Source organism: Echinops telfairi, unplaced genomic scaffold (assembly GCF_000313985.2).
Source record: "Echinops telfairi isolate 266 unplaced genomic scaffold, ASM31398v2 ScPeMD7_7400;HRSCAF=8409, whole genome shotgun sequence".
Taxonomy (NCBI): Eukaryota; Metazoa; Chordata; class Mammalia; order Afrosoricida; family Tenrecidae; genus Echinops; species Echinops telfairi.
Window position 1 is genome coordinate 25,423,289 of NW_022111300.1, and position 8,564 is coordinate 25,431,852.

Below are 8,564 nucleotides of genomic sequence, written 5' to 3' on the forward strand. Positions count from 1 at the left end.
AATGAATGTACAAATGCGCTTTACACAATTGATGTATGTATGGATTGTGATAAGAGTTGTATGAGCCCCTAATAAAATGATTAAAAAATAAAATAAAAATAATAATTTGTACAAAATATTGGAAATAATACATATTGAAATCGTCCATATTGAATAGATATAACCAACAAAGCAACTCCCAATTGTTGTTTCAGAATTTTGAACACGCTCTAGTGATAGTTGGTATTAGGTGCCATGGAGTTGGCTCCAGACTGGTTATTATGTTTCAGCCCTTTATTGCACCCATTGTATCAACCCATATCATTGGGGGTCTTCCTTTTCTTATTCTTTATTAATTTTGTTGGTTGCCCCTCTGTTTTACCAAGTATGATATCTTTTTTCCGAGGACTGGTCTTTCTTGATAACATGTCCAAAGTACATGTGTAAGACATAATCGTCATCCTGTTTCTAAGGAGAGTTTTGGCTGTACTTTCTCCAAGTCAGATTTGTTTCTTCGGGAAATCCTTGATCCTCCTAATGTTCTTTTCTGATACCATAATTCTTCTCTGGTCATCCTGATTTATTGACTGGTTTTCATATCCATATTAGAGGTTCAAATTACCGTTGATTGGGTCAGGCGCATATGAGTCCTTAAAAGGATATCTTAAATAGACCTTGTGTAGCAAACTTGCCTGGACAATTTGATTTCTTGAATATTGCTTCCATGAACACTGATTACGAACCCAAGTAAAGTAAAATTAAACCCTTTGTAACTTAAATATTTCTCCATTTATCATGATGCTGTCTTTTGGTCAGTATAACAGAAACACAAATCCTCAGAAAAGGACTGACTGAGTTTTAATCCCCCCTTATACAAACAGGGTTATTTTGGATTACCATCCAATCTTCTTGGTTTTCAGAAAACGAGGTTAGATCATCTGTGTATTGAAAGTGGTCAATGAGCCTCCCTCTGATCCCGATGCCACGTGCTTCTTCATATTGCCTAGCTTAAATTAACTTCTGGTATAACATTCATGTATTCTACTTTTATAAAACTTTTATCTCATTCATGGAGATAGAAGCACTAGTCTTAGAAAAGTGAAACTTCCTTTTCATAGCAGTAGGTAAATTTTATACATTTGAAAAATAAAGGCAAAGAAAGAAATCGCATTTGTTTTGGGCTTTTTTGTGTTCTGGAATCTCAAATTCTTGGTTCACATGAAGAATGCAGATTTCATATATGGTATGTGCTTGTTGCTTTGCTTCTAAGGATATGTTACTTAGGATAACATACTAAGCATATGTTCTCCTGGGGATAGTTACTTAGCACCTCAAGAACACACCTACCAGGCAACCCACATCATCTATGACTATGTCAAATTTAAATAGAGATAGCATAAATTCATAATAAAGCATACATTTATTTAGTTCATGTACTTCTTACACAAATGTTCTTAGAAACAGGCTAAATTTTTGAAATTTGAACAATGTAGAATGGAAAGAAGATCTAACTTTGGTTTAAATCAAAGTCTTAAAAGTCCAAACTAAACTTGGTCCAGAGGCAGCCCTGCTTGGGAAGGATTTCCGTTCTCCTTCTTCTATGGATCCTTGTATGTGCACCTGCTACCCTCAGAACCCCGAGGGAAGTCTTGTGATTGGTAGGCTAAGACATAGACATTTCTGATTCCTAAATGATGTGTTTTGTTGGGTTTTTGTTTTTTTTCAAAATCTTCTTGCCATCTATCTTGCGAATTGATTAATTGGTGGTTCTGTTCTCTCCATAGGTTCCAAGTTCATGAGAGGAGCACGTAGGTGACTCCACAGTATTTACTATACAGAAGAAGATTGATGGAATGAACTGCATAAGGCTCAATGATACGCCTGAAAAGAGAGCACGGATGGTTCCTGGTAGATAGAATTCAACTTGTATATGATCTCCACTGGCTTGTTGCTACTTGTCATCCATCCTTGACTTCATGTGGATCTGAGTACTTTCAAAGTTCTTACCTTAGTATCACCACACTGGGCTACAGGACATTATTTTAATCTGTGAGTTTATTGAGCATTGTTGGGCTCAAGAAAGACACAAGAGAACTGCATGTAGTCTTCCTCCTTCAAAGAAAATAAGTACTTGCTCTATTCTCCCATTGACAGAGTATAAATAACTACATTTTTTTTCTTCAAAGATGTTCTTGACACCAGAGCTCATAGTGAGGTACAAAAAGAGTGGTGGCTTAGGACAAATGGAGACAAGGTAGTGACACTGGTTACATAATTTGAAAGTGAATTTTATCCTAAATATGATTGGGGAATAAGAGAGAAGTTATATTTGCCAAGGAGCTACATTTCCTAGCTGATTTGTTTTACATGTTTTGTAGATTTGTTTCAGCATCATAAGAAGGCCTTGTCAACTTTGATTTAAAATTTAGGAATATAAAACAAAGCCCTCCAGAATCATATTCATGTTCATTCGAGTACAGAACTTGTTTATAAGCTGATGTGACTGACTTGTGTGACTTTGTCCTTCCAGATATAAGCATAAAATGATTAGGGACAAAACCTCCAAAGGTATATCTTCCTTTATCAAACCAAAGAGTAGCCAACAAGCATGAATTTGTATAAATTTTCATAGAATCTAAGTATATTTTCCTTGCTTCCTCCTTCCCAAGGTGAGAGCTTAGTGTTCATGGAGTTTTTGTAACCTATATCTTCTTCTGATTTAACAACAACAAAGCTCCCTTGTCCACATTTCAACAGGTTCCTCTGAGGCTGAGTATTAGAGATTTGTTTAGCAAGCCTGTGCTTAATCTTTTGTCCCTTCCTGAAATTGTAGGTTTTAATGAGTGATTCTAATCCTTTCCCATGTTTACTTTGGACTCTTCTGTCTTATTTTCTCTGTTTTATCTCATCTAACAGGCATTCCACATTACAGTACAGAAACAAACAGAGTAGCCTTCTAATCCAACAGGCTTACCCTTGCCCATTAGCAGACTACAGAAACTCCTGGTGTCTCAGTTGTATTGAGCTGTCCAGGCTTGACTAGGGCCTGTATGGTGGGAGTCTACTTTTTTTGTTTCCTGACTCAGGATTAAAATGGATTTCCCTCACATCTCTAAGACTCCTGTTCCCATCAGTTAAATGAGTCTGAAGAAAACTAAGCTCCTGGGTTGACCAATCCCTCACTAATAACCAAGTAGAATCTGTAATAATAAAAAAATTATACTCTGTGGAACCCTGATAAAGATTAAATTGAAGGGGAAAAATAAACCTTTGTCCTCTGAGTACACTTTGGTATGTGCTGAAGGATTCAATTGTCTTATTTCAAATAAGTATGCATTGAGATCTTCTACTCTAAGAGAATCATGTTCAAACCCCTTCTCTGCCTTCCCGTCTTTAACATGCTAAATGCACTTTCCCTACGACATGTTCCTTCTCATGTGGCTATCATCACACTGGAGTGCAGGACAGGTTTCAGAGTTATACAACAAGGACATTTTGAAAGATGATTGTCTTCAACATGCATGTTGATATCATGTTTTGATATTCCTATGGGTTCATGGTCACTTTCTCCTTCTTAATAGTCTACAAGCCCAGTTTAAAAATTCCCTGTTACACTAGCAACCATGTGCCATTTGCTGTGATAGTTTAAAATATTTGGAAATGATGACTTTTATTTTTTTGTACTCCAGGAATATATATATATATATATATATATATTTATATAGATAATTTGTTTATATGTATATAATATATACACTGCTTTGCTGTGATAGAAAAAGTGAATTCAAATTATAAAGGGAGTCTTTATACCAATGCAGAAGACTACAAATGACTTCCAGAAACCAAGCCGTAAAAATTATCTCGTTTTCACAAAAACAGAGGTAAACAGAATCTTCCGCTGGATTGGTGCATAGCTAGGACGTGGTCCGAGGGCACTCTCTTCCTGGGCTTATCTCTGTGCTTTTGGCTTCATTGAAAGAGCTTCATGGAAAGGTCTTCATGTAAAGAGCAATGTTCCAGTTTCATTCTCGGAGGGAAAGGCTTGTCAGACTAGAAGGAGCTTCTCCACCCAGTGGAACTCCGTCCCAACCGCATCCGTATCCCACACCATCGGATTTCCATGCGAAATGTCCGGAACACTTTGCATTAGACCTGGAACAAAACATTGGAAGCCAACTCAAGGGAGGCACGTGATTTCTGTAAACAAAGCAGGTCAGGTTTCAGCCACTCTGCATTAGTTGGTGTTGTTCGTACCATTGTTTGACCCTTTTGAGGCTGTGTTCCAAGCATTTTTCTATAATTTTCTTAGTGTTTGTGGCTTTTGTACTTTTATAGATTAAAAATATGGGTCCTAAGAAAGAGGGTTTTTTTTTTGTTGTTTTTTTAAAGAATCATCATGATAAGGAACTGGTTAACCGTGTTATCAATATTGTTGACGACAATTTAGTAAACCCTTTTAGAAAACAGTTAAAGAAACACCAACAGCAGACCACGTTAGACAGATTTTTTTTTTTAAGAGTAAGCAATCCAAGTCCTAGCGAAAAAAGGCAAAAGGAAAAAACTCCTGAAAAGCAGCTACCAGTTGATTTTACAGAAGGGGAATTCCCCTTCCAAACAATGACTCTCTCACCATCCCTCCTCTCCACATCTGTGTCCACAGATCCAGATCCTCATCAATCTCAAGGTATCAGCCATACTGTAGTTGTTAAACACTTTTTTCAAATGTGTGTTTCTTATTTAAATTCTATGACTTAACTCTGAACGTATTTATTTTGAAATTTCTGTGTAATGTATTGTATAAAAAGGCAAGATTATGGTAAAAACTTGGTGGTTGAGAAGGGATTAATTCATTTTCAGTTATTTCTTATGGGAAAAATTGATTCGGAGCTCGACTGCCTTGCATCTCCATGCTCCTAGCATGGATGAACGTTGAGTTCCGGGTTCGATAGCACTGCCAGTTGTCATTGAGGAGATTCGAACTCACAGTACTGCCATGTGTTGCAGAGTGGAAGTGTCCTCCTTTGAGTTTTCAACTCTTGTTTCAGAAGCAGTGCACCAGACCTTTCTTAAGAAACATCTCTGAAAGGGGACAGACTGTCCTATCGATGGATAGTAGTCAAGAATATACCCATGTGTATTGTTCAGAGACTGTTATTTGAGTCCTAGAACTAATTTCATTTCACAAATTGTGACCCTGACACCCTAAAGACCTCCCCAAGACCACAGCTTTCTGCACTGCTGCCTGCTCGCTCTGCAGGATGTGGCTGGGAGAAGGAGGAGGAATGTCCCCTGTATTGTGATGATAGCTGACTCCCTGTTCCTATAATCAACCTTCATTTTATAAAAGAACGGGGCCGAGTAAGCAAAGAGTTATCTCAACATTTCAGAAGTTCACGAGAAGTTTAGGGTCAAGTTTAGCTATAAAAATGGATTAACATTTTGGCATTTTCTTAGGCAAACCTTTCTTGTTTGGTGCAGCCCTGGCCTGCTGACAATAGCAGAAAAGATGGGTTTTGCTTTGTGGCGGTGTTGTACCAGTCCAGCAAAAGGTCTTATACCTCAAAAGCACAAACACTCAATCTGCACTCAGTATTTTCCACTGCCAGCAAAACCACAAAGTGCTCTTGGACGATGTCATTTGAAAGAGGAAAGGCACAATGGTTTCGTTTTTCTGTCAACATTCCTTTGGAAGTGGAAAAACAATTTTCAGAGTCGATACCCTCAGTTTGTTTTGTGCCATCATGAAGCTGCTTAGTGGAAGTTCACACAAAGTATAAGACTTGGCACATAGTAGACATTTGGTCATTTCATTTTTGAGAACCTTATTTTTCAATCATCTTTCCCAACCCCAGTCTCCTCTCTTGCACAATGGCCAGACCGAATGACTGAAGAAGGCTGACTGGTAGGCAGGATGAGGGATGTAGCTGCCAGTCAATGGGACAGATAGATGGGGACAAAACCCCGAGAGATCACACGTACCCGAGTTAAGAACCTTCAGATGGGAGTCAGCATGCAACAAAAGTCTTCCTAGCTCCTCAATATAGATGTGCCCGATAGGGTCATAGGGTCTCCAAATGCTGTAGTTTATACCAGAGGATATGCCGGGCTCAAGTTACTGTAGATAAGTGTAGGCCTATTCATGGGACGATGTACATAAGTTAGAGTTGATACAGTTGCTCATATCACTAACTTTTCACCCAATAGAAGACACGCTTTTGATCAAAACCCCAGGAGGCCATGTGGGCTACCTTGTAAAATGACTCTAGAGTTTTTCTTTGTCTGTAACATTTTTCCCCCTAATCATTTTATTGGGGGGCAGACCACATTGTCATGCCTTTTCCCCATAGAGCCAGTGTGTCTGGTTGGACTGATAACAGTTAGTGAGCACTGTGCTATGCGCAGTACAAAGTGCTCTTTACTTTAGACTCTTTTCACATATTTAAATGTCACTCAAGTTACAGGAAGCTAGATTTATTAAACAACAAGCTTTAAAATATTTCATTTAACAAGTTGTGGTGTGTTGTATTATTCAATGAGGTGTACAATTAGTTATAATCACTAACTAGTTATAACTGGATTGGATCACACAAAAACTTCATTAAATAGTATGTGTATCTGAGCAATATTTTTTTAAAAAACAATTGTAAGATAGTATAATGAATATAACAAAATATTTTCCATTTTCAAGTGTACAATTAATTCAGTGGCAGTACTCATAGTCACCTTGCTTTGCACATATCACCTCGATCCTTCTGAAGCCATTTTCATATATAAGAAAATCGCTATACAACTTGGGTTACCTTATGTGACTCAATATATGGATAATTAAAGAGGCTTGTTATAAATAAGTAAAAACAATGACAATAATAATAATAAATAGTCCCCTCAGCCACCTCACGTTTGCAGTGACCCAAAGACTTGCCCACTCCATGTCCAACTCCGCAGAACGCTGCTAGACATGGACGCCAGGTGGGCGGAGGGTGGGGGTGGGGGTGCGGAATGTGAATGAAGTGTCCCTCTCACTATATGGCTACTGATGCTTGGAAAGGAAGTTGGCAGCACCATCAGAAAGAAAGAAGAGTCAGTTAAGAAGATTCTGGAAGAGTGTGGCGCACATGTGTCAGAAGGAAATGGTCCTAAGAGAATTCTGACTTTGGCTGGACCCATTGTTGCCCTCTTGAAAACCTTTGCTTTGATCAGTGACAAACTTGAAGAGGACATCGGCAGCTCTGTGATGAATACCACAACTGCAAGGAGACCTCCAGACACCCTGTGGCTGGTGCTCCCTGCCAGGCAGTGTGGCTCTCTCATTGAGAAAGGGGGTTGCAAAATCAAAGAAATTCGAGAGAGTCCAGGGACTGCAGTCCAGGTGGCTGGAGACACGCTTCCCAACTCAACTGAGTGGACCATCAACCCGTCATTGAGGGTGTCAAGCAGATCTTCCTGTCATGTTGGAGATTCTCCCGGTCTCCTGCAAAGGGCATAACCATCCTGTACTGGCCCAAGCTGTCCAGTTCTCTGGTCATTTGTGCAGGTGGTCAGAACAGGTACAGCACAGACAGTGACAGAGTGAGTTGTCCACACACCACCCTGTCCATGTGCCTCAACCCTGCCCTGAAAGGGCCACCCCTAGAGGCCTAGACCATCAAGGACAGTATGCCATTCCACAGCCAGATTTGACCAAGCCTCACCAATTGTCAGTGCAATAGTCTTGTTATCAACTGTCTGCTTGCCTGTGACGCACGGCAACCTGGGATGCAGTGGCACTGATGCCAGCTCTCCAGAGGTGAAAGGCTATTGGGCAAGTTTGGATGTGTCAGCTCAGACTACTTCTCATGAACTCACCACCCCAATTGATTTGATTGGCTGCATAATCAGACGCCAAGGCATCAAAACCAATGAGGTCCATCAGATGGCTGGGGCGCAGATCAAAACTGCTAACCCAGTCGAAGGATCTATTGATAGGCAGATGACCATCACTGGCTCTGCTGCCAGCATTAGCCTTGCTCAATATCTAATCAATGTCAGGTTTTCCTCGGAGATGGGTGGCATGGGGAGCAGCTAGAGCCATGCCGGTTCATCCATAACCCCTATCTGCTGTTCACCACTGGGGCTCCTGGTTTTAAAGAGTTTGTAATTTTTCAGTTTCTACACTTTATCATTCACTAGAAAATTTTTAATTAAAACGTTTTAATTCCTAAGAAAGAAAGAAAGAAAGAAAGAAAGAACTGACAGTTTCTAAAATCTGCAAGTGCATAAATTATTAACATTGATGCCATCTAGGAATTTATTAGATAGAATCTTTGGCTCCACCCCAGGCCTAGTAAATCAGTCTCCACTGGAAGAAGTGATTCATATACTCATTAATGTTTGAGGTATCCTTGTTCAAATGGCCAAATGAATCAAAGAAATGTTGAAATTGTACTTATGGTTTTTAAATGAAATAATGTTATCATTACTCAATTCTAACTGGATCATATTCTTACACTCTGAAAGCTGTGTACAGTTCTACTACTCTGGATACAATGTAATCCTACTGTGTGGTGGAGTTAAGTCTAAGTTAGTGAGTAATCTGCAATAAATTG

At 39.3% G+C, this 8,564-nt stretch overlaps 1 pseudogene; it reads left to right on the top strand.

The window, feature by feature from the left end:
* LOC101642661 overlaps positions 1-8,044 on the top strand; it is a 49,212-nt pseudogene extending 41,168 nt beyond the window's left edge.
* The last annotated feature ends 520 nt before the right edge of the window (positions 8,045-8,564 follow it).